Source organism: Stegostoma tigrinum, chromosome 35 (genome assembly GCF_030684315.1).
Source record: "Stegostoma tigrinum isolate sSteTig4 chromosome 35, sSteTig4.hap1, whole genome shotgun sequence".
In the NCBI taxonomy this organism is placed as follows: domain Eukaryota; kingdom Metazoa; phylum Chordata; class Chondrichthyes; order Orectolobiformes; family Stegostomatidae; genus Stegostoma; species Stegostoma tigrinum.
Genome location: NC_081388.1, coordinates 983,348 through 1,010,848, shown reverse-complemented (window position 1 = coordinate 1,010,848; position 27,501 = coordinate 983,348). Strand labels below are relative to the sequence as shown.

The 27,501-nt window shown below is 42.9% G+C and overlaps 1 protein-coding gene across 2 annotated transcripts in view; it reads left to right on the top strand.

Annotated features, from left to right (window-relative positions):
- Window positions 1–27,501, top strand: part of pkn1a (protein kinase N1a) — a 262,380-nt gene that overhangs the window by 16,507 nt on the left and 218,372 nt on the right. The gene's annotated exons all lie outside the window — the stretch shown is intronic.

Below are 27,501 nucleotides of genomic sequence, written 5' to 3'. Positions count from 1 at the left end.
ACTCTGTTTACCTCTGAAGTTGATCTCTTTAGATGTTGATGAGTGAGGGTTACTTGGCTGTAAAATTAAGAATACATTCAGCCACTGAATGAAACAATACAATGGTGCAAATGGCTCTCAGTTGTTACTGTAGTGAGGGTGCCTAACTCAAACTCTGCTTTGGACTTATAGATATAGTAACATAGGAGTAGACTATTCAGCTCTGTGGGTGTGCTCTGCCATTCTAGATCATGGCTGCTCATCTATCAGAACATATTCCTGCCATTCCCTTTGCTGTCATTATTAACCAGAAGTCAGTTCCAAAATACCAGCTTTCCTCCAGAGATCTGTTGATTTATGACAAATTATTTGCATCCATAACTGTTCCGCTACCTGGGAGCCAATCACAGTTGTTGGCAGATGGAGGCCTTTGTCATTGACTACTGGTCACTAGTTCTCAGACTGATTTTAGTTACTACCACCCAAAACTCCATTTATGTATTTTTCTATGACACCAGCTTTCACTACTTATTAGAAACCGCAATGTGAACAATGAGGTGACTTGCCTTTTTAAAAAGTGCAGTAATCCTTTAACAAGAGATAGTAAGAACTGCTGATGCTGGAGCCAGAAATAAGCGTGGAGCTGGAGAAGCACAGCAGCCAGGCAGCATCAGAAGGGTGGGAAAGTTGATGTTTTGGGTCAAAAATAGATTTCTGAAGAAGGGTCCCGACCCAAAATGTCAACTTTCCTGCTCTTCTGATGCCTGGCCTACTGTGTTCCTTCAGCTACACACTTGTAATCCTTTAATGATCCTTCAGTAGTCCTTTACCTATTTAATCCACAATTAGGAATGTAGAAAATTAAAAGGTTACCATCTTATCAGTAGATTGAGTCACTGCAGGCTGTAAGTCCTAACCACTTGCTGTGTGAAAATCGTTGTTTTCTCATGTCCCCATTGCTTCTTTTGATGATTACCTCAAGTTAGTGCCCCAAGCTTAATAAAGAGTGACATACTACAAAGTCAAAGATGTTGTGAAAAATTTACGTAAAACTACAAATTTTGGCTCAACAAGAGTATTGTCCATTTCCAATATCGACATTTAGAAATTTGTGGGATGTTGTTTTTAAAAAAAAATGAGAATTTCAGGACTGCGGGTAGATTGGGAATGTTCCCTTCAGAGATGTGAAGATTGAGAGTAGACCTTGTAGTGGCTTTCAAAACTGATGAGTAGTCTAGGCAACAAAATGTGGAGCTGGATGAACACAGCATGCCAAGCAGCATCTCAGGAGCACAAAAGCTGATGTTTTGGGCCTAGACCCTTCATCAGAGTAGTCTAGGCAGAGTAGTTAAGGAGACTGTTGCTGTTAGCACAAGAATCATTTGCTTCCTTTACCAAAGCAGGTATGATGGTATTCTGCATGAGGAAATTAAATGTCGATTTGTAGGAGGATCATTTCAGGACTCTGGGGAAAGGGCAGAGGATTGGGGGTTAAATGAACAGCTTGTTTATCATTAAACAGAAATACATCTTCCTGACACGACTTGCATTCATGAGGATAAACACAAGAATGCCTAATTTCTAAGTTTAAGAGCAATTTGAAGTCCAGTTGTGTTTATAGATGTGTTCCAAGTTGTTGTGAGAAATTTAATATTCCTGCACTTACCCTTTCATACCAAACCAGTTTCTTTAAGTGTACCAGTTCAGCAAGTCTCTGTGATCGTGATGGATTGATACAGTGCGCTTTGCGTTGTCGCCTCCCCTTGGCAGTTGGAGGAGGGTGACCAGAGCAGTAAGTCAGCAAGTTAAAACAACTGACAAGGAGGCAGAGACTAAGTCTGGTAAAGCTGAGAGGAAGAACTGACAGGAGATGGTTACTGAACACAACAGGACTAGTAGACTGAAGTCTTTGTTTTAATGTGAGGAGTACGACTGGTAAGACAAATGAAGTTGGTTTAATACATATAACTATGATGTCATAGCTATTATAGACTTGATTGTGAGAGGGATAAGTCTGGCAGCTTAACATGCCACTATTTAGGCATGATAGAGGAGATGTAAAAGAGATGGGATGAGTTGCATCACTGATGAGGGAGAATATTCCAGGTACTGAGGGAGGACACCTTGGAGGGCACGTGCAGCAAGGCCATATGTATAGAACTCGGGAATAGTAAGGGAGCGGACACTTTGAGATTGTACTACAGGCCTCCCAATAGCTAATGGATGACAGAGAAGCAGATATGTGGACACTCGCTTTGGCAAAACTGTATTGCTGAATTGCACTTATGATTTTTACATGCTGTCTCTCTTCCCAGAAGAAACACCAAAAGAAAAATCTGTCCCTATTGATTTTTAAGAATCTTGTCTAAGATTTCACTTGAGCAGCAGAGAACTCATGCTTTTAGCTCCAGCAGCTAGTGGAAACCTTCTCAACTACTGAAAGCAAAACTGAAAGCCTTCCTGGGCCTGTGAGAGCCCTGACTCTGCCCATTCATGATTCTTTTGTCTTTTTCAAAATAAAACACCCAGGAATAACTCGAAGTTTACCAGCTGCCTAACTGAAGGAGACATTTCAGCAGCATTGTGACAATGTGCTCTTTACAAGAGAAACAGGACAGAATACGTTTCTTTAAGAGTTGTTGAATCATATAGTGCAGAAAAGGTCCTTTAGCTCATCGAGTCTTCACTGACCACACGTATCACAAAAAGGGTGTGCTAATGTCAATTTCCTGCACTTGTCCGATATCCTTGAATGTTCAGTCATAGATCATACAATTCTCACAGTGTGGAGATAGGCCATTTGGCCCAACAAATCCACACCAACCTTTGGAAGAGTGTCCCACCTAGACCTTTTCCCCAACCCCTGCATTTCCCTATGTCTAACCCAAATATCCTTGGACACTACGGGCAATTTAGCATGGCTAATCCACCTACCCTGCACATCTTTGGACCGTGGGAGGAAACCCACGCAGACACTGCGAGAATGTGCAGACTCCACTCGGACAGTTGCCTGAGGCTGGGATCGGATTTGGGTCCCTGGCACTGAGGCAGCACTGAGCCACCATGCTGTCCCCAATATTTAAAGTGCTCAACCGTATTTTTTTCAAAAGTTTCCAGCCTCCAGTACCATCCTAGATTCCTACCACCTGAGTGAACAAATCTCAAATACCCTTTGAATCTCCTGCTTCTTACCCTAGAATTATGTCTCCTTGTGAACCAAGGGAACAGCAGCCTTCTATTTACTCTGCCCATAACCCTCATGATCTTGCACATCTCAAATCGTGACACCCCTCGATTTTCTCTGCTCCATGGAAAGCATTCCAAGCCAATCCAGTCCCTATTTAGAGCTTAATTGCTTCATCGCAGGCACCCTCCTGGTGAACCTTATCTGTACCCCCTTTAGTGCTATCACATCCTTCCTGTATTGAGGTGACCGGAACTGCACACAGCACTCCAGCTGTGGCCTAACCAATGCTCTGTACAACTCCAACATGACCTCAACTCTTTTATACTCTATGCTACAACTAATGAAACCAAGTGTCCCAAATGTGGATGGTTCGGGCCTAGACCTTTCATCAGAAAAGGGGATGGGGAGAGGATTCTAAAGTAAATAGTGAGAGGGGGGAGGCGGACCGAAGATACAGGAGAAGATGGGTGGAGAGGAGAGTATAGGTCGGGAGGTATGGAGGGGATAGGTCAGTTCGGGGAGGATGGACAGGTCAGGGGGGCGGGTTGAGATTAGTGGGTAGGAAATGGAGGTGCGGCATGAGGTGGGAGGAGAGGATAGTTGAGAGGTCCAGCTTGTCCATGCCTCCCTAACCTGTTTGTCCTCTCACCTATCCCCTCCTCCCACCTCAAGCTGCACCTCCATTTCCTACCTACTAATCTCATCCCCCTCTATCCCTATTTATTCCAGTTCCCTCTCCCCATCCCACCTTTTCTGATGAAGGGCCTAGGCCCGAAACATCAGCTTTTGTGCTCCTAAGATGCTGCTTGGCCTGCTGTGTTCATCCAGCTCCACACTTTGTTATCTCGGATTCTCCAGCATCTGCAGTTCCCATTATTTCTGTCCCAAATGCTGCCTTAACTATCCTATTCATGTGCACTGTTGACTTCAGGGTCTGTACATAAGTAACCCAAAGTCCTTTTGTTTCTCTGAGCTACGCAGTATCCTGCTGTTCAATGAATATTCCTTCACCTTGTTTCATCCAAGGTGCATGAACTTGCAGTTATCAGGGTTAAATACCATCTGCCACTGTTCTTCCCATCTGACCAATCCAGTTATATCTTCATACAACCTGCAAGTAGTCACAAGTAACTAGCCTACCATTCTGGTATCGTCTGCAAACTTGCTTAACGTTCCCTCCACGTTTTCATCTATATTGTTTAAGTATATAACAAACAGTAAGGGTCCCAGTAATAATCCTTGTGATTCATTCAATCACTCTCAAGCAGCCTTCTGCTACGACCCGTTGTGTCCTGTTACTAAGCCAGTTTCTGGTGCATCTTACCAAGTTTCCCTGAATTCCATGTGCTACATGTGACAATGCAATGGATTTAAGAAGTGTACCTGTCCTTTTTTTTTAATGAAGGAAGGTTATGACAGAGATGCGCGGTTGTCTGCTGTAAATCAATAAAGTTGGAAGAATAGAAATAACCTGAATGGTGGGGTCAAGCACCCACAGAACAAGGATTTTTACATTTTTCAGTTACAGTTGTTGGCATCTTGAAGCTGGATTTGGAAGCTGCAATATATCTCTCCCTGCTACTTGCTCTCTCTTTTCTCTTGAAGTTTTTCCTCCTGGAGAATTGCATGTAAGACAATCAATTTTACTGAACTTGTCTTTGCCAGGGGGTGTGTTTATGGGATGTTACTATATTGGAACAGTAGCTGTTTAATAATTAGATAATCAATTATTCTGTTATGTTTTTCACCAACTTTCTTTTGTTGTATTTTAACAGTAGTGTATCAATAAAGTCTTTTGCTTCAAGACCGTTAGTTTGACTAATCATATTGCATTTGGAACAAAACACCAGGAACTTGCCTTTAAAGTAAGAACAAGTTAGGGCCTAGGCCACTACCTTGTTTTTTTAAGGGGTCTGGACCTGATCTATAAAAATCTGGGGCTTATCCATGATCAAAATCTCTAAATTCACATTGGGTGTAGGAATAATGTGCTCAAAGGCAGTGAGGGGTGAGTGACTTTTTAAAAAATTTTGGGTGTTGCATTTGATTGGTTTAAATAGGGCAAGCCTTGTTAATAGTGGCTTTTTTAATTTGTGGAGTTTTCTGGGGTTGGAAGAAGTCACTTTGGGAGTTCCTCAGAAATCGAGCAAGGTAAAACTTTTAGAATTGGCAAACAAGCTGGAGTTGAGGATGCCAGTGAGCGTGAGAAGGAAGATAATAATGGCAATCATGCAGCATTTACAAATAGCAGTAGTGACATTGGAATCTTTTGGAAACAGCTAAAATTCAGTTGAAAATAAAGTAGCTTGAACATGAAAAGGAAATGAAATGGTTTTGAATTATCATTTAAAAGCATAGTAAAAAGGAAAGGAAGCTACCTAGCTTAAAGGTAGAAAGAGGTTTTTGAACTTCAGAAGTTTGAAGTGAAAACTCAAAGTTGACTTAAGATGGTGGAGAGAGAGAGAGAGATGAATAGTGAGAGCAATCCTGTCATAGCCAAAGGCATGGTGGAGATCTGTTTAAATATGTCTCAGCATTGCCATAGCTCAAGAAGGATCTCAAAATTTCTTTTTTCATTTCTATTTGAGAATGTGGTTAAATAAATGAAATGACCAGTGACCATGTGGGTATTGTTGATTCAACCAAAATTGGTAGGTAGAGCTAATGAGGTATTTGCATCACTATCGGAGGCGCTATCTCGGGCGTATGAGGTGGTGAGAAAAGCCCTCTTAAGTGCATATCAGCTAGTATTAGAAGCCAGCAGACAACATTTCAGGAATCTGAGACAACAACCTGGTCAAATGTACATTTGAGTTTGAAAGAATCAAGCAAAGTAATTTTGATAGGTGGATAAAGGCATTGAAAATATATCAAACATATGACGCTCTTAATCATTTTGGAAGAGTTCAAAAATTCACTTCCTGAAGTAGTGAGAGCCCATGTGGAAGAACAGAGTTAAGCTGAAATGGCTGATGATTGATTGATTGAGTTGGTTCGTGACTCAAAGTTTGGCTTCCGACGCCAGTATCGATCTTTGAGGCATAGAAATTGGGGAAAAAGAGAAATCTTCAGATGGTAAGGGGTAAAAGCAATCATATTGAACATAGTTTAGTTTAGATTAGATTACCTACAGTGTGGAAACAGGCCCATCAGCCCAACAAGTCCACACCGCCGCTTGAAACATCCCGCCCAGACCCATCCCCTATAACCCACACACCCCTGAATGCTACGGGCAATTTAGCATGGCCGATCCACCTAACCTGCACATCTTTGGGCTGTGGGAGGAAACCAGAGCACCCAGAGGAAACCCATGCAGACACGGGGAGAACGTGCAAACTCTACACAGTCGCCCGAAGCTGGAATCGAACCCGGGTCCCTGGCGCTGTGAGGCTGCAGTGCTAACCACTGAGCCACCGTGCTGCCATGTTTACTGCAGGATAAAAAGAAAATCCAGGTGAGGGAAAGAGAAATGAAAAATCTCAGGTGTTTCACTCTAGTAAATAGACCATATGAAATCCTTGGTGGTAACCACTGAGATGACAAATGTGGTAAAATGCGATAAGCCAGTGAATTTTGTTGGGAGTGGTAAAGGAAAGCACAGTAGTAGCTAAAAAGCTGTACCAGAATGTACAACCTGGTCAGGGCTTCATTTGAGAAGAAAGTGTCAGATCTCTTTAAAAAGCATTCACTTGCATAGGTATGGTTCACTCACGTATGCCAAAAGGAGCAGGAAAAGAAATGAAAACTTTAAGAAATACAGGAGCAAGTCAATCTTTGGTGAGAGATCAGGAGATATGTAATTCAGAAGGATATTGCCAGAAAAGTTGGTAATATTGGAATTCATTGCTCTTCTTGCCATGTTCTATTATATAAAGCGAGATTGGAGAGACCGGTAAAAAGTGATCGTAGAGCAATCCTTTATACCAGAAATATAATTTATCCTTGGTAACGATATAGCTGGATCACAAGTCGGAGTGATGCCTACTCTGGTTGAAAAGCCAGTGGAAACGGGCAACTGTGGTATTACAGGAAGTATATCCTGGGATTTTTCCTGACTATATTGTCACAAGGTCACAAAGCCACCAATGGAAACAGGAGGAGAAATCAAGAATAAAGATAAGGAATCTGAAGTTCAATTATTAGGAAATATGTTTGATCAAATAGTTGGGGGGTGGGGTGGGCAAGAGAGAAACCAAGAACAGGTGGAAGACAGGTAGATATTTTTAGTTCAGAGAACTTAGCTGCGTTACAATGGAAAGATGAAAAATTAAAGCAGTTGTATCAAAAAGCATACACAGAAGGAGGAGTGGATCCCAGAGTGTTACTGTCTTAAAAGTAGCATCTTCATGAGGAAATAGAGACCTTCACATTGTCACGTGGATGAGAAATGAGCAGAGGTTCATTAAGTGCTGCTTGATAGCACTGTTGATCATCCCTCTATGACTTTACTGATACTTGAGAGCGGACTGACGTGGAGGTAATTGGCTGTGTTGGATTTGTCCTACATTTTGTACAGGACATACCTGAACAATTTTCCTCATTGTCAGGTAGATGCCATTATTGTGGCTGAATTGGAACAGTTTGGCTGGGAGTGTGGCACGTTCTGGAACACAATAGAATCATAGAATCCCTACTCTGTGGAAACAGGCCCTTCAGCCCAACAAGTCCATACCGACCCTTGATGCATCGCACCCAGACAATATCCCCCATAAACCCACCTAATTTACACATTCCTGAACATCACGGGCAATTTAGCATGGCCAATCCACCTAACCTGCACATCGTTGGACTGTGGGAGAAAACCAGAGTATCTGGAGGAAACCCATGCAGACACAGGGAGAATGTGCAAACTCCACACAGACAGCTGCCCAAGGGTGGAATTGAACCTGTGCACTGCTGCCTCACAGCACCAGGGACTAACCACTGAGCCACCGTGCTGCCCAGTAGTCTGGCAATAATTCTGAAGATTTTTTAGCCGATTACCTTTTATAGTATTCAGTGTCTTCAGCCATTTCTTTATCACCTAAGAAGGGAAAAGTGTGTTTCAGGCACCCCAAATGACCTATTTGGGCTACAAGATTGAGTTATATCCATTGGAAGATAGCGAGGGTCATCAAAGGTGCTCCACATCCCATGTCTGTACCAGAGCTTGAGTCTTTCCTTGGTCTTGTGAATTATGGGAAGTTCATACATAACCTGGCCTCCATCTTAACATCTTTGCATCAACTCCTTAAAAAAGGGGTTCAGTCTTGGAAATGGTTGCATAGTCAAGCCATAGCAGTTTCTTCACTTGCCTATCCTGTAAGGAATAGGCACACATCCCAAGTGCGATCTGGTATTGAAGTGATGCCTCTCTGTACAACATCGGAATGATGTTAGTTGAAAGGTGGCCCGGTGGAGAGGAATGCCCAATATCATATGCATCCAGGACTTCAGGCGAATTCCTTCTCTCTGGCTAATGTGGAGCGTTAAGGTTTGACCATATTTGGAGCCAGGGCATTCCACCAATTTCTCTTATTCTGAGTTATCTGTGACTGACACCATGTATTGTAAATGATACATGCAGGTTTTCTATCACCATTCCTGTGTTTGGCAAATGAACTCTGCATGGTCAATCAACAAGGCTCTGAGAAGGGTCACTGGACCTGAAATGTTAACTCTGATTTCTCTTCACAGATGCTGCCAGACCTGCTGGGCTTCTGGATGTAAGTTTGCTCACTGAGGTGAAGCGCTGGTGTTCAGTCCCGCTTTCTATTTATATATTAATTTCAACGTGCCACCACATACTGAAGCACAGAGGAACTATGAAGAGCAGAAGAAAATCACCTATACAGCGTATTCAAAAAGAACGGGTACCCAATGAACACAGTCCGCCGATTTCTCAGCAACAAACCCAAACAAACAGACAAAACGTGCCCAGAAACCATAACCACTCTCTCCTGCATCAAAGACATTTCCGAAATGACTGCCAGACTACTTAGACCTCTTGGCATCATGGTAGCCCACAAACCCACTAAAACAACAGCTAATGAACTTAAAAGACCCAATACAGACAACAAGCAAAATGAATGTCATTTACAAAATACCTTGCAAGAACTATGACAAACACTACGTTGGACAAACAGGCAGAAAGTTAGCCACCAGGATACATGAACATCAACTAGCCACAAAACGACATGACCCACAATCACTAGTATCCTTACATACAGATGAGGAAGGACACCACTTTGATTGGGACAACACATCCATCCTAGGACAAGCCAATCAGAGACATGCACGAGAATTCCTAGAAGCATAGCATTCCAACCGGAACTCCATCAACAAACACGTTGATTTGGAGCCTATCTACCACCCTCTGAGAAAAAAGAACAGGAAATGACATCACCAACCCAAGTAAACCTAAACAGATAAACAGAAAGCGGGACATAACACCAGTGCTTCACCGGAGGCTCACTGATGATGTTACCTAGAATGGTGATGAAACGTCTGAAAACCGACCTTCCAGCTCAGCGAGCAAACTTACATCCAGAACCTCAACCTGAGCTACAAATCTTCTCAACTCGCTGCTGGGCTTTTCCAGTTATTTTCTGTTTTTATTACCACCAATACATGTTGAACGTGTGGCTCATTTCATGGGTTAAATATTCTTAGTCATTGTAGGTGTCTACACAGTGGTTGAACATGTATAGAGCTCACTTATCAAACATTGGAATGACAATAGAATGACTGTGTTGTTTGTGATACGCAGACTCTCCAGTATTGGTTACGGATAACGGGCCATCATTTACCAGCAGGGAATTTGAGTACTTCCTAAAGTCAAATGGGACTCGACATATGGATAGTCCATACCATCCATCATCTGACCGAAAGACCTGTTCAAACTTTTCAGGTAGGCTTATAGAAACAGCCTACAGCCTAGCTCGATATCAAACTATTTGATTATAGGATAGTCCCACGTGCAACTACAGAGATAGCTCTAGCAAAGTTGCTAATGGTGAGGAGATTCTGCACCAGATTCAATATGATTTTTGCCAGACCCTGGCGGGGAGGGTGAATCAGCATCAGGAATCGCAGTGGTGGATGCCAGAATCCACTGAACAATAGAGACTGTTTGTTTACTTTTAGAGGATGAATTTTGGTGTACGATTCACAGAATTAGCCCTGCATAGAGAAGAGGCTTGATTGATGCAAGGTCAGGACCAGAGACGTCCAAAGTTTGCGTAGAGGTGACTGACCTGAACAAGCACATGGACTGCATGAAAGCTGTGAACTTGCAAAAAGTGTGGGAGCAAAATGGGCCTTGTTCTTTGGAACAGTCAGAAAGGCTGTTGGAACCTGTGAGTTCTCCCACTCTGTCAAACATTGAAGAGACCTATGAATCTGAGATGGATACAGTGTATGCAACTGCATCAGCTTTCTTGCCTGAAGAATTTCTACCAAGGGTTTCTTGGCGTAAGGGGCGAGCTCGTGTGTGTTACTGCCGTATTGGATGCAGACTCGAAGGAACATTACCTGATGCGAAAACCAGGGGGTGCTGCAAGAACAAAGAATAAAGAAAATTACAGCACAGGAACAGACCCTTGGGCTCTCCAAGCCGCACCGATCCAGATCCTCAATCTAAACATGTCACCTATTTTCCAAGGATCTGTATCCCTCTGCTCCCTGCCCATTCATGTATCTGTCTAGATACGTCTTAGATGACGCTATTGTGTCCACCCATACCACCTCCTTTGGCAACGTGTTCTAGGCACCCACCACCCTCTGCGTAAAGAACTACCCATGCATATCTCCCTTAAATGTTTCCCCTCTCACCTTGAAATCATGACCCCTAGTAATTGACAAACCACTACCCTATGTACTGAGATTTGTGGGTGAGGGGAGGAGGAAGGATGTAGTGATTGTAACAAGGCCAGCCAGGTGGTCCTCGTGGAATATGATTGGACGAGATTAACAGCCACAGTTGGGGAGCTCTGGCTGACAATAAAAAGAGGAATGTCAGACATTCTGACAATCAGCTGGCTGTGAGGGAGCTGAGCCAGCATCAATGACTTTCCATGTCTAAATGAAGGATGATTTGGTGACAGGATACTGGCCTCTGGAGTTATTTCACTACCTTGTCAAAAGCTTTGTGAAAATCCATATAAACTACATCAATATTAGGTGAGGCAATGGCCTAGTGGTATTTATCACTGGGCTGTTAATCCAGAGATCCAGATAAACACCTACGTTTGATTCCTGCTATGGCAGATGGTGGAATTTGAATTCAATAAAATCTGGAATTAAGGACCTAGTGATGTCGATTGTCAGAAAAACCCATCTGGTTCACTAATAGTCTTTGGAGAAGGAAACTGCCATCCTTAGTGATAATGGGAACTGCAGATGCTGGAGAATCCAAGATAATAAAATGTGAGGCTGGATGAACACAGCAGGCCCAGCAGCATCTCAGGAGCACAAAAGCTGAAGTTTCGGGCCTAGACCCTTCATCAGAGAGGGGAATGGGCTGAGGGTTCTGGAATGAATAGGGAGAGAGGGGGAGGCGGACCGAAGATGGAGAGAAAAGAAGATAGGTGGAGAGGAGAGTATAGGTAGGGAGGTGATAGGTCAGCCCAGGGAAGACGGACAGGTCAAGGAGGTGGGATGAGGTTAGTAGGTAGGAGATGAAGGTGCGGCTTGGGGCGGGAGGAAGGGATAGGTGAGAGGAAGAACAGGTTAGGGAGGCAGAGACAGGCTGGACTCGTTTTGGGATGCACTGGGTGGAGGGGAAGAGCTGGGCTGGTTGTGTGGTGCAGTGGGGGTAGGGGAAGAACTGGGCTGCTTTAGGGATGCGGTGGGGGAAGGGGAGATTTTGAAACTGGTGAAGTCCACATTGATACATTTAGGCTGCAGGGTTCCCAGGCGGAATATGAGTTGTTGTTCCTACAACTTTCGGGTGGCATCATTGTGGCACTGCAGGAGGCCCATGATGGACATGTCATCTAAAGAACGGGAGGAGGAGTGGAAATGGTTCGCGACTGGGAGGTGCAGTTGTTTGAGGCGAACTGAGCGGAGATGTTCTGCAAAGCGGTCCCCAAGCCTCCGCTTGGCTTCCCCAATGTAGAGTAACTGCCGTCCTTACTTGGTCTGGCCTACATGACTCTCAACTGCCCTCTGGGCAATTAGGGGTGGGCAATAAATGCTCACTCTGTGAATGAATAAAGGAAAGAAAGCCGCACTCCCCTCCACCACACACCTGATCACATTTTGAAACATTTTAACAAATTTGTCAGGTATGACCTCCCTCTGACAAAGCTATGCTGACTATCCCTTATTAACCCATGCTTTTTCCAAGTGGATAGTAATTCTCTCCTTTCAGAATTTTTCCACCCACTGACGTGAGACGCACTGGTCTGTAATTTCCTGGTTCAACTCTGCGACCCTTTAAAATGTGGAGCCACATTAGCTGTTCCGCAGTCCTTTGGCATTTTTTTTTCTCTCTTTCGCTCGCCCCCCCCCCCCAACCATGGCCAGAGAGGAATAAAAATTTGTCAGAGCTCCTGCAATTTACTGCCTTGCCTCCCACAGCAGCCATCTGACACAAGCAGTTAATCTGAGCCTGGAGATTTGTCTGTTTTCAAGCCCGACAGCTTCCAAAACCTCCACATTTCCTGTGTCAAATTGTGCAAATTCCCCACAGTCCCTTTTTCCTGAATTCCATACCTTTTGTTATCTGTGATGGCAACAACATTGCAGTTCCACATGTCAGTCCACACCTTAACTCGGGGAGGAAAAAAAAACAAAGTTGCTGGAAGAGCTCAGCAGGACTGGCAGCATCTGTGGAGGCAAAAAGTTAATGTTTTGGGTCTGGTGACCCTTCCTCAGAACACCTTAACTCATCTGCCTTATCTCTAATACTTCTGATATGAAAGTAGAGGCCACCCAGCATCACCTTATTTCTTTTGAGACATCACATCACATGGCTGCACAACGTCTCTGCCTTAAAAGGAACAAAGTTATGCTGTTTTGCTACTGAACTAAGGTGTGGAATTAGCTTAATTGAGTGTAGACACCTAATACTAGAGGTTCAGTAGTTGCCTCGACCGTTTAGGGCAGTTGCCCAATATTAGGACACCTCCATTGATCGGAGGAAAAGAAAGTAAAGTTGCATTTTGCCATGGCTGAATGTCTGCCCTAGCATCTCTGAATGTTGTTATAGATGAAGATTCACCGATGAATTTGGATTGAGATTTCATTTCATTTCTTTTGCGAAATGTTTTGAACATTTAAACATTACCGTGTCAGGTTCGTTTTTCGGAGACCCTCACGGACTTACTGCAATGACAAGACACTGACCTGTTTAGAAAAACACAAATCCTTTTATCACCAAGCAAGTACAAGCTGTGGAGAATCACTGTACTCAACCCGGCACAGAGTGCAGTCTCGCAAGTAATTCTCCCCGAGCAGCGGATGGTCCCCGCTTTTTATACTTTACAGAAGACATGATACAAAAAACAATTTCACAATTTACAAAAGACATGATTCATGAAACAATTACTACAGCAGACAAAGACAGGATACCAAACAAGTATTGCATCAAGAACATAAAAGACCAGGGTATAGTATCGATTGCTAGTGAAGTAGCTGCTAATGGCAGGAGGCGATTTCGAATTGTTGTCCGGGACAGATTCTGATTTCAAGTTGCCAGTGTGTCTGGCTAGAACAAAGTCAGTGCCCTGGCCCCTTTGTCATGCTTTACATGTCACTGAACAGAAGTTACGTGCTTTAGAGGTTTCACACTTTTATAAATTTTCCCCACCTAACCCTATTTGAAACTGTTTAATTCTAATTTTATTCAGTCAGGAAGCTTAAGACAGTGTCTGCATACTGATGTATGGGAAGATAAGGAGTTACAAAAGCTTTACACTGAATTCCTAGCTGGGCAGGAAGCTTCAGGGCAATGCCTGCATACCTTTGTGTAGGTTGATAAGAGTTTACTTCTATAAATTAAAATCTCTGCATAGGAATCAAATGCAGATAAAAGACTTTAATTTATAGAAGCATAGAAATCAATGGGATGTTATCACATTAACATCTCAACCAGGGCTGGGATTTTGTTTGTTTTACCTGCCCAGTTACCTGTACTATATAGAACAGGTTACGGAGCTTCTGTTTTGGAGCCTCATATTGCTTAGTTTTCATCATAATTTGTTTGGATTGTGTGCCTCAAGACCACTTAAGAAATTTGGGCACTGTAATAGGCTGCAAATGGTGCACATTTAATTTATGGCTTCTGGATATGCACTTCTCTTGAAAGATCTGAGTGAAATCCATGGTTAATAAATATGACTATTGTATGCTGAGAAATTCACCTGTTCATATCACACAATAGGAAAGGGATTATTCTGAAAGGGAGAAGCATTATCAATGGATGAACCTCACCGGATAATGCAAGGCTGTGAGCAACAGTTCATGCAATGCTGGTTTCTGACCTTGAAATCTGTAGCTCTTGTTTGAAATTTCAGATTGTGATTATTCAAGACTAAGAAGCATTACTTTACCATGGGAGATATTCCAGATGTTTTTGGAATTTAGAAAGAAAAACCCTGTTTTTCTTCAGTGCAATGCATCTGGTCATAAACATTAACTGTCTTCAGGGTCAGAATCTTTGGAATTCCTTTGTTTGAAAAAAGATGCACTTTTTTTGGCCCAGCATAGTGGGTGACCAGAGAATCCAGATTATGATCATTGAATACTTCAGGTGTAAAGAAGAGCACTGGGAAGCTGCAGAATGTGAATCAGTTGGGGTGTTTGTAGTATGGATCAGTTGTAATCTCTGTGCATTCAATACGAAAACAGCATAAAATGTGCTGAGGATTGGCCATTTGCCATGATTGTTTAGAATCATACAATTGAAGGCAGCTATTTGGTCTATTTATGATTGCTAGTTCTGTGACAGACTTCTCTATTTGTTATTTGGTATTGCAGAACTGGAATATTGCTCAAAAGAGAGGCATCCTACCAAAGTGCTTTGTCTTGCACTCATCAGACTAAAATTAAGAATCTCAATTTGACATAATCACAACAACTTGAACCACAGCTATAGACTGAGTTTGTTTTTAATGCAGTTATTGTTTTAAACTGGGAGTGTTACGGTTATCCTAATGAGTGTGAAACAAAAAGCTTCAGCAAGATATTTCTCTGATCAGTGACAGACAAGCAAACTATTTAGTCCCTTCAAGTCTCTGATGAAGGGTCTAGGCCCGAAACGTCAGCTTTTGTACTCCTGAGATGCTGCTTGGCCTGCTGTGTTCATCCAGTCTCACATTTTATTATCTTGGAATTCTCCAGCATCTGCAGTTCCCATTATCTCTAGTCCCTTCAAGTCTTTGCTTTTCATGAAGGAATTGGATCAATGTTGAACCTGCTTCCCTCTGAGCCTTTGCAGACAGTGCACTCTAGACACTGGTCAAAATAAACTGGTTACCAGCCCTGTTCTTTATCAGCCTTTGCAACTTTTAGTGCCACCTTCAAAGATTTCTGAAAGGAAATCTATAGATCTCTCTGATCCTGTACTCCAGTCAAAATTTATTTTGCAACCTTTTGACAGCTTTACTACCCCAATGGTTCTCATTGCCAGAGACCTACCACAGCTCCAACTCTTTGAAACAAGCCTTAATAAATTTTTTTGTGTTGTTTAATATTCAGAACTTGATTTTATTTTTTGACACCTTTCACATAAAGATCTACCAGAAAATCATCCCTGTTAGAGTTATGTGATTTGACATTTTGTAATAGTCCAGAACGGGGTCATTTAGTCTATCATGACATTGTCCTGTGTCTCTGGGACTGACTGAAATGCGCATTCTCCTGCCTTCTCTCCATAATCCTGCATATTCCTCTTTTTTCATTAACCATCCAATCCCCTTTTGAATGCCTTTGTTGAATCTGTCTCCACCATATACTAAGGCAGCACGTTGAAGACCCTGATTCAATTGCTGTGTCAAGAGATTTTCCTCACTTCGAAAAAAGATGCCTATTACTCCATAGTATATGAAATGATTCCATTTCCTCAACTGAAATGAGAGTCAACATTTGGCATTTTCTTGTTGAACAAATTAGAGGAACTGAAACCTGTTTGTGAAGTGGTCATTTACAGCATGAAGGACCAGAAATGTCGGCCTTCAGGAGGTCAAATGGGATGTACGTTTAGAGAAAGGAATGCGTGAAGACAGGTGACCAGTGCATTATGTTGTACATTAATCTGTTTGGTGTTTTAAGTAGATGCCAACAAATTGGTAGTTTGTTGCTTTCTCCCTCCTGGTATTCAACATCAATGTCTTTGCTGTTTTGAGTTGAACACTTGGTGAGTTTTGTCTCCATTTAGCCCACAACTGTAATTCAAAGTTCTGGATTTATTCCTTACTTCTGAGACTGAAGAACATAATTTAGGATGTCTGATTGCAGTGCTGGGGGACTACTGCTCCCCTGTTTGAGGTTTTGTGTTTTGGGTGAGACACTAAACTGAGGGTACCACCTCTTTGGAAAAGGGTAAAGATACTGTAAAATACTTGGTTAGTGTTTGTCAACCAGTCAGGTTGTGTGGTCATTTATCTTGTTGGAACCTGGTGTGTGTGATTGCCATCACATTTCCCTGCTTCACAATTGAACTGTGTGACAGTTTTGAAAAATCACATTTGAGATGAGATTTATTAGAATGGATGCAAGCTGAGGGATTAGCATTCTATGGATCGAATGAAGACATGTAGACAGGATGGCTATGATGTTTAGCACACTTGCATTCATTGCTTGCTCCTTTTGAGTATGGGAGCTTGAATGTTGTGTTAAGGTTGTACACCATGTTGGTGCAGCCTCTTCTGGAGTACTTAGTGTGGTTCTGGTTGCCCTTTCATAGGAAGGATATTATTAAGGTGGAGAGGGTTCAGAAAAGATTTACCAGGATGTTGCCAGGAATTGAGGGTTTGAGTTAGGAGGAGAGGCTGGATAGGTTAGAACTTTATTCACTGGAGCGTAAGAAATGACCTTAGAGGTTTATAAAATGAGTACAGATAAGGGTCTTTTCTTGAGGGTGGGGGAGTTCAAAACAAGGGGGCATATTTTTAAATTGCGAAGAGAAATCTTTGAAAAGGACATGAAGGGCAACTTTTTTTGAAGAGTGTGGTTGATGTGTGAAATGAACTATCTTTTATCTGCCTCTGCTTCCACCTCCTTCCTCGCTATCAGTCTCGCTGAAGAAGGGTCTAGGCCCAAAACATCAGCCTTCCTGCTCCTCTGATGCTGCGTGGCCTGCTGTGTTCATCCACCTCTACAACTTGTTATGCCAGAGAAACTGGTTGATGTGGGTATAGTTACAAGATTTAAAAGACGTTTGGACAGGCGCATCAATAGGAAATATTCAGAGGGATATGGGCTAAATGCAGGCAATTGTGACTGGTTTGGTTTGGGAACATGGTTGGCATTTACTATTTGGACTGAAGAGCCTGTTTCTGTGTTGTATGACTCTATGAAGAATGCATAAATGAAAAACTGCTTCCAGTGGCTTAAGGGGCAGTGTGCATAGCTTTAGAGACAGAGTTGTAAGCATGGAAACAGACCCTTTGGCCCAACTTCCTCATTCGTTCAAGGTGATTACTGAAGTAATGATATGAGGAATAGCTTTTTTCCGACTATGGTCAGAATCTGAAATGCATTGCTTGGTACCATCGAGCAATCAGACCATAAATGTTTCCAATCAACCTGTTCCTGGTATAGAGTTAAGGGCCAAGACCAGAGCATATACTAGCATTCCAAAGGAAATTGGATAAATAACTGAGCGGAATGTGCGGAATGACAGCAGGAATACAACTGTTTGGATTGCTCTTTGAAAGAGCTGGCTTGAACTTACTGGGTCAAATGGACTCCTCCTGAGCTGTCTGCTTCCCATGATATGATTCTATCACAAAGGTCACTGCTGCAGAGACTTAGAGAAGCAGTTGTGGAGTTTCTGGGATGTCCCAAGGCACTGTTTTGATCGAAGTTCTTTTTCAAATGTTGAAAAGCCTTGACAGCTGCCTTAACCCATACCCTATATTATCTCTTCTGCTGGCTCCACCTAATTCTCAGCCCTTCTGATTTTTTGCACTTCACTTCTTTAACTAAAATGTTGGCCACCTGCTCTAATCACTTTGATTTTCATGTGGTTCTGGAATGTTTTGTGATTTGCTTCTGTTGCAGGCCCTACACAGATGCAAGTTGTTACTCTGCACATTTTATTACTTCAATGAACTTCAGCAGATGCCAAAAAAAAATTGTGGTCAAGATAATTTTATTTTGTACAGAGAGTTTGTGAAGCTGTGGATTCCTCTACTGAAGTTGATCATTGAAACAGGTACCATGGCAGTGCTTCAGAATAGGTTGAATAAGTGCTTGGGATGTTGGAAATGTGCAAAATTATGCAGTGCATGTTGTAAATGGTATACACTGCTGCTACTGAGCATTGGTTGTAGGAGGAGTGAATGATTGTGGATGAAGGACCACTCAAGTAGTTTGCTTTGTTCTGGTTATTTTAAGCTTCTTGAGTGCTATTGGACCTGCACTCAAACAAGCAAATTTGGAGTACTTATTTGATCTCACTGACTTGTGCCTTGTAGATAGTGAGTAGGCCATGGCGAAGTGAGTTACTCACTGTAGCACTCCTAGCCTTTGACTTGCCCTTGTAGCTACTGTACATCTATATAGGTGGTCTGGTTCAATTTTTGGTCAGTGCTAACTCCAAAAGATTGATCGGAGGCTTGTGTACTTGCTGTGAGAGCCTTGCGGATTTGGTTGTCCTTTTTGCAAACCGCTGGCAGATGAGTAATGTAGGCTAAAATTGAGCAAATCTGTGTATGCAAACAGAGCACATCAACTCTTCAATGTTAACAGTAGTTTCGCGACATTGACTTGTTGGATACACTTCCAAGAAGCAACTGCTTTCTCCATTTTATTTGCAGAAGCACATTTTCAATGAAACAAGATGATTGAGAAGTAGAGGCTTACAATGTGGGTGGCTAGTTAGCCCATCTTTTCCATATTGGAGTAATCAGAAAGCTGGTCTTATTTGCCCCCTCTCACTCTTGCAGTGGAAAAGCATTCCAGTACTGCAGCATCTCTGGTCAGAAAATATTTTGCTCCTTCTCGGTTAATATTAACGTTTCATCAGAGCAGGGATGTTGTCAGCCTGAGTCCTGATGAAGGGTAATACCCAAAACGTTGACTGCCCCTTCTCTCCAGATGCTGTCTGGCTTGCTGTGTCCTTCCAGCCTCCTGTTTGTCAACCTTGGATTCCAGCATCTGCAGGTTTTTTTTTGGTCTCTTATCAACCTAAAACTCTGATTCTTTCCACAGATGCCATCCAGGGTTTTCTGATTGTTATTTTGGATTTCCTGTGTACGTATTTTCCTGCTTTTCCTACTTTTGAGTTTAAATTTGTTCTTGTCATATTGTTATTACCTGCTCAGCTTTGAGTTAAGAGTTATAACTTCTGTGGAGGGTAGAAACCTAAACTCCAGAAAGATTAAAACACAGAGAAGCACCTTCAGCCCATTGTGTCTGTACCAGACACCATTGCAATTCCTTAAAAACAAGACCAAAAACAGAAATTACTGGAAAAGCTCAGCTCATTTGGATGCATCTTTAGAGAGAAATCAGAGTTAATGTTTTCGGTTGACTGACCCTTTCTCAGAACTAATGGTAGCTAGGAAAATGTTGTTTTATAAGCAGAAGATAGGATGGGGGTGGGGGGAGGAAGGAGTAAATGATGCTTGGGGATAGAGCCTAAAGAAAGAACAGTTGGACGGTCAAAGGAGTAGGTAACGATCTGGCCAGGAAGATGACAGCTATTAATGGGGAATATTAGTAGCTAACAGTGAGATCCACACTTAATGCCAAAGTGTCGTCATAGGCACACTGTCAAACTCTCCAGTAGCATTGCATCATGCTGGCACAAGGCTGCACCACTCCCCACTTTCACTTCAGCCTCCGGCTCATTCAATATGCTAACAAGAAACCTTTTGTCTTCCTTTTCAGGCATCAAGGTGCAGCCACTGACGGATACCCATGTCACTCCGGAAACTCCATCCCCTTTCCAAACTCCACCTCCCGACATGTATTCACCATCCCTCTTGACCTTCTCTGATGCAGAACGTTCTGTGTTCAGTAGAAATCTGTTTTATCCCTCTGTGGCCCCATCTTAATGAATTTCGGGCATGAAGTGACGTCATTTCTGAAGAAGGGTCTCGACCCAAAAAGTCAGTTTTCCTGCTCCTCTGCTCATCCAGCTGTATACCTTGTTATCACTGAACTAAGTGATAATGGGAACTTAGATGTTGGAAAATCCAAGATAATAAAATGTGAGGCTGGATGAACACAGCAGGTCCAGCAGCATCTCAGGAGCACAAAAGCTGACGTTTTGGGCCTAGACCCTTCATCAGAGAGGGGGATGGGGTGAGGGTTCTGGAATAAATAGGGAGAGAGGGGGAGGCAGACCAAAGATGGAGAGAAAAGAAGATAGGTGGAGAGGAGAGTATAGTTGGGGAGGTAGGGAGGTGATAGGTCAGTCCAGGGAAGACGGACAGGTCAAGGAGGTGGGATGAGGTTAGTAGGTAGGAGATGGAAGTGCGGCTTGGGGTGGGAGGAAGGGATAGGTGAGAGGAAGAACAGGTTAGGGAGGCAGAGACAGGTTGGACTCGTTTTGGGATGCACTGGGTGGAGGGGAAGAGCTGGGCTGGTTGTGTGGTGCAGTGGGGGAAGGGGACGAACTGGGCTGGTTTTGGGATGCGGTGGGGGAAGGGGAGATTTTGAAGCTGGTGAAGTCCACATTGATACCTTTGGGCTGCAGGGTTCCCAAGTGGAATATGAGTTGCTGTTCCTGCAACCTTTGGGCGGCATCGTTGTGGCACTGCAAGAGGCCCATGATGGACAAGTCATCTAAAGAATGGGAGGGGGAGTGGAAGTGGTTTGCGACTGGGAGGTGCAGTTGTTTGTTGCGAACCGAGTGGAGGTGTTCTGCAAAGCGGTCCCCAAGCCTCCGCTTGGTTTCCCCAGTGTAGAGGAAGCTACACTGGGTACAGTGGATGCAGTATACCACATTGGCAGATGTGCAGGAGAACCTCTGCTTAATATGGAAAGTCATCTTGGGGCATGGGATAGGGGTGAGGGAGGAGGTGTGGGGGCAAGTGTAGCATTTCCTGCGGTTGCAGGGGAAGGTGCCGGGTGTGGTGGGGTTGGAGGGCAGTGTGGAGCGAACAAGGGAGTCACGGAGAGAGTGGTCTCTCCGGAAAGCAGACAAGGGTCGGGATGGAAGAATGTCTTGGGTGGTGGGGTTGGATTGTAGATGGCTAAGTGAACTAAGTGATGTTGGTTGAGAGGTGAGCAGGGTCAAGGATGCAGTGAAAACTACCAACTCTTTTAGAGGAGGCATCTTTTGCTTCTAACGATTGTTTAATGCCTTGGACGCCCCAGAGAGATTTGCATCCAATTAAATGCCATCACTGTAATGTATGAGAAACAACAACCAATTTGCATTTGGTAAACTCCCGTAAACTGAGTTTTACCGAGAAATAGCAAAGAGTTTTGGTATTGTTTGCTGGCTAAATGTTATCCTGGATAGTGCGGAGAACTCCCTCCTCAATGTTGACATTGGATCTTTTCATTCCAGAATACTTTGTGATGGGGAGGAGATGATAATTTAACATCTGATACAAAAGACTCACACATGTACGAATTGAGAGTCAAAGTGGGTCACCCAGTTCTTTGAGCCTGCTCTGTCGTTCAATGTGATCATGGCAGATCTGACTGTAACTTCAAGCCCACATTCCATTCTACCCCAATAATCTTTCATCCCCTTACTTCAACCTCTACCTTTATAAAAAAAATTAAAGACTCTGCTTCCGCCAGAGACTGCAACTTCTGCCTCCTTTCAGTCCAAGAAGGGTGACCCTTTTTTTTATTGTCAGTGACTCCCATGTAGTAGGAGACATCATTGTGTAGCAGCCTCTTGGTATTGCAGTAAGATTTTCTGCACAGGTCCCTGGTAACGTTGTAGGGAGTACTTCTAACATGCCAGGATATTGTCATAAGCACTGTCTGAAGAGGTTGTGGATATGCTCACCGTGCTGGTGGGTTTGGTTGTAAACATTTTGTCAGCCTGCTAGATAACGTTGTTGGTGCGCCTCCAGTGAAGTGTTGGTGTTCTGTCCCTTGTTATTTATGCACCTCAATTTGTTGGGGTGTTTGGTACCACTTCTGGTTCTGTTTCTCAGTGGTTTGTACACAGGGTCTGATACAATGTGTGCGTTTGATGGAGTTCTGGTTAGAATACTAGGCTCCAGGAATTCCCTGGCTTGTCTGTTTTGGCTTATGCGATTATGGATGTGTTGGTACCAGTCGAACTTGTGTCCCTCTTTGTCCGTGTGTAGTGAGACAAGTGAGAATTGGTCATGTCTCTTGTTGAGTTGGTGTTTGTGTATCTGTATTGTCAGTTTTCTTCCAGTTGGCCAATGTAGTGTTTCTCTCGGGCTTTGCATGTGATTTGTACATTACACCGGTTTAGCTGGTTTTGGGTGTGGGATCCTTTTGCGTTTGTTAGTAGCTGTTGTTCGGTGGTTGTTGGGTTGTGGGCTACTCTGATACCTAGCGATCTGCGTAGTCTTGTGGTTATCCCTGAAATGTCCTTGATGTACGGTAAGGTAATTAGTGAGTCTGGTCATGTTGTGCCTTCCTGTCATGGTCTGTCTCGGAGGTAATAGTGAATTGTGCTTTTCGGTGTCCAGTTCTTTTGAAGACTCTGTATAGGTGTTCCTGTTCTGCTTTGTGTAGCTCAGGGTTGCTGCAGTGTGTTGTGGCTCGTTTTGAACAGTGTCCTGATGCAGCTCTGTTTGCGAGCATTGGGGTGGTTGCTAGCGTAATAGAGTATCTGGTCCCTACGTGTGGTCTTTCTTTATACGCTAGTCTGGAGCTCCTCATTGTTTTTGCATTGTGCTGTTATGCCCAGGAAGGGTAATAATTTGTTGTTCTCTTCTTTTGTGAATTTTATCCCAGTGAGGATGTTTGTGTAGGTGGGATTCTTCTAGTTTTGTGCATTTGATAATCACGAAGGTGTTATCTATGTATCGGATGCAAAGTTTGGGTTGTATAGTGGGGAGTGCTGTCTATTCTAATCTTTGCATTACTGCTTTTGCAATCAGCCCTGATATGGGGGATCCCATTGGTGTTCCGTTGATTTGTTTGTATATGTCACTGCCATTGAAGGCGAAGTGGGCCGTGAGGCACGGATCTAGTAGTTTCATGGGGTGTTCTTGTTGATGTTGGTGTCCTGGGGTGCCTGCCTACTTAATTTGTCCAGTAGTGTGGCAGTTGTCTCTTTAGCTAGGTCGGTGTTTATGGATGTAAATAGTGCTGTTATGTTGAAGGACCTCTTGTCCTCTTGTATCCTGGTGTCCTTGATGTTGAGGAATTCTTGGGAGGAATGGGTAGTGTTGTCAACTAAGTATTTCAATTCCTGTTGTTGTTCTATGGCAAGTCTAAATGTTGATGTTCCTCGATTCTGAGGAAGGATCACCGGACCTGAAATGTTAACTCTGTTTTCTCCTTCTCAGATGCTGCCAGACTTGCTGAGCTTTTCCAGCAACTTTGTTTTTCATTTACAGCATCCGCAGTTCTTTCAGTTTTCCTTGACTGTCGCGTTGGGTCTTTGTCATCTGTTGGTAGATGTCGGCATCTACTAGTAGTGTGTTGGCTTTCTCAATGTATTGGGCTCCAATGAGGATTACTGTCATGCATCCTTTCTCTCTGCTGGTAAGATTACAATGCTCCTGTCTGTCTTGAGTCTTTTCAGGGCTTCCCTCTTCTGTATTGAATATTTTCCACTTACCTCTTTTGCTCAGTGTTAGGACTGTCGTCTGCCTGATGTTGTGTTGTACTTCCGTGAGTCTGTCGCTCTTTAGTGTTGATTCCAGCGCAGCCAGGAAGTCAGTCTCTTTGTGTCTGTAGCTTATAATTCAGTCTGCATACTAGGATGGTCTTCTCAGTGTCTGTCTGTAAAGTAGTCAGTCTGAGATGTTTTTAATCCATGAATCTGTGTTTTCTGTGTTGTCATTGTGGGTGATTTTGGACAGTTTTTCCTTTTGTAGGGCTATTCTTTTCTTCTGGTCTTTTGTTTGCTTATGGCTGGTCAGCTGTGTTGGAGTACAGACTTTTTTTAAAATAAATAACAAGAGGGACAGAACACCATGCATGGACGATGTCACCTAGCAGGGTGAAGAAACGTTTGCAACCAAACCCTCAGCTTGGCGAGCATGTCTATAACCTCATCCACAGCCTGAGCTACAAATCTTTTTTTAAAATAACTCTGCCTAATGCTACACTTTGATGTTTGCTTTCCAAGTGTGTGAAGAAGCTAACTGATACGGGCATGCTAATTGCATGCAGGATGATCAAATAGAGAAGCTCAATCCTGGATCCAGAGAGGATGCCTGTACATGTTTATTTGGACTGGGCCAAACCCCCTCAAAATATATTTAGCCTGGAGCCCAACCCTTTCTTATTTTAAAAAGTAGTGTGTTCTGGATGCAATTTGATTGGTCAGACGATCAGACTTGACACAAAACACACTTTTCTTTTAATCTCAACACTCCAGTTAAAATGCACGCAAAACAAGAATAAAAAATTAGTCTAACAGTAACTCTATCAAGATACTTCATATATATGTTAACTACCACTGATTAGTTATTTCAAGATAGTAACATTCCGTAAACACACTCTCGACAAAGCTAAATTCAATAACATAGATTATTTCACATACAATGTTTCTCCAACTCAAGAGGAAAGAACATAGAGAAAATTAAGAGAGAGAGAGAGAGAGAGAGAGAAAACGCAAGTGTTTTGCTGTAACAGGGAAAGATATATAGAAGCTTCCAAACCCCAACAGCTACTGAAAGTTAAACCAAAGTCCTGGTTCTGTGGGAGCTTGACTTTACCCATTCATGCAGCTTCTATTCCAAGTTTAAAAAAAACAAGGGCCTCACAAGCTGTTTACTTTATTTGCTTACTACGTCTGTCTCAATCTCTCTTCATTAGTAAAAAATCAGGGCAAAATGTACCTCTTAAAGCAATGTTATCATCTCACATTCTAGGACTGATAAGTGAATATCCATGTGCTGAATTTAATGGTAAGTGTGAGAATGATGTCAATGGTGTAGAGGTTGCTATTCTCCTAAGAGCAGGGAAGGTTAAGACAGGACATTAACAGAGTTGTTGAAAATTTTGAGTGCATAGGTAAGGAAACCCCATGGTCAAAGGGTTGGTCATCACAATGCAGATTTAATGTTTTTGACAAAAGAACCAAAGTGCTGATGTGACTTTTTTGTGAGAAGGTATGATCTGAAACACGCTGTGTGTAGAACCAGATTCAAGCACCCTTCAAAAGGGATCAAATAAGTGTTTTAACATTGTAGAACTGATAAATAAAAAGCTGGGGAGTGGAGCAATGGGTTTCTGCTTTGGAGAATCAGGATGGGTTGAATGGCCTTTCTGTGTTTTCTGACATAGAAGTTCTCCAATCCAGTAATGGTAGAAACAGAAGAATGTGCAGTGAGAGCAAAGCCAAACAGAAGCCGGTGGGAGTAGAATGCTTCTGAATTGGACATTGGATGTGTCAAAAGGGGTGAGAACTTGGTGTTGGTATTTTGAGGGATGGGAGTCTTGTGTCAGTTTGTTGAAGATAATGGTGCACTTTAAAATGCACTTTTTTGAAATTGACCTTAAGCTATTTAAAATGCCCCATAAGCAAATGTTTTGTTAGCCTTGATTGAGGCTGTATTTTGAGGCAATGCTCTCTGTCCAGCTTCAAGAGACAGAACTGAAGAGTGCAATACACGCAAGACCTGTGAGCTACCACCAGTCTTAGAATTTTTGCAGTTTCTTTTGTTGATTTTGAGATTTTGTTCCAGTGAAATGAGTGCTGCATGGGATCTCTTAATTGTTTTGAGAGCATGTACTTGAATCAATAGCTTTGAGTCTGTGCTTCTACTGATGTAAAATCACTTATTTTGTTTTCTTTTTTGTTCATTCCATATTTTGGGATCTAATGCAAGTCAAATCCACAATGAAATGTTGCTATGCTAACAACATAGCGTTATAGAGTCCAACAGCTTGGAGACAGGCCCTTTGGCCCAAACTGGCCCATGCTGACTCCACTTCCCTGCATTTAGCCTGTTTTCTTCTAAACCTTTCCTATCCATGTATTCACCCAAATGCATTTTAAATGTTAATGTACCCACCTCAACCACTTCCACTGGTAGCTCATTCTGTTTACGTACCACTCTCTGTATAAAAAATAAAAACTGCCCCTCCGATTCCCAAGTATTCATTCCCCTCTTAACCTTAAACTGGTGCCTTCTAGAGCTCAATTCCTCAACCCTGGGGAAAAAAAACACTACATGCACCCTGCCTATGCTTCTTGTGATCTTATACACTTCTATAAGATCCCCCTCAGCCTCCTATGCTCCAAAGTACGAAGGCTTAGTTTGTTCAACCTCTCTCTATAACTCAGTCCCTTGAGTCCTGGCAACACCATTGGAAATTTCTTCGGCACTCTTTCCAGTTTAATAACCTCCTTCCTATAGCAAGGTGACCAAAACGGAACGCAACACTCCCAAGTGCAGTCTCACCAACATCCTGTACAACTGCAACATAACTTCCCAACTTCTATATTCAAGCCCTGACTGCGTCAAAAGCCGCCTTGACAGCCCTGTCTACCTGCGACTCCACTTTCAGAGATCTGTGCACCTGAACTCCAAGGTCCCTCTGTTCTGCTACACTCCTTAAGGCCCTACTATTCACCATGAAACTCCTACCTTGATTTGACTTTCCAAAATGCAACACTTCACACTCATCTATATTAAACTTGGTTTGCCATATCTTGGCCTAATTCCCCAGCTGATCAAGATTCTGCTGCAATTTCTGATAACCTTCCTCAGTATCCACAGTACCACCTACTTTAGTATCATCTGCAAACTTACTAATGGTGCCTTATACATTCCCCTCCAAATCATTGATATAGATAACAAACGGCAACAGGCCGTCCACTGACCCATGAGGCACACCACTAGAACCTCAGGTCCGATGACCATCCTTCCACTATTACTCTCTGCTTCCTACCATCAAGCCAATTCTGTTTCCAATTTGCCAACTCTCCCTAGATTCCATGCGATCTAACCTTCCAGAGCAGCCTACCATGTGGCACCTTATCAAAGGCCTTACTGAAATCCGTGTAGACTACATCTACTGCCCTTCCCTCATCAATCTTCCAGGTCATTTCATCA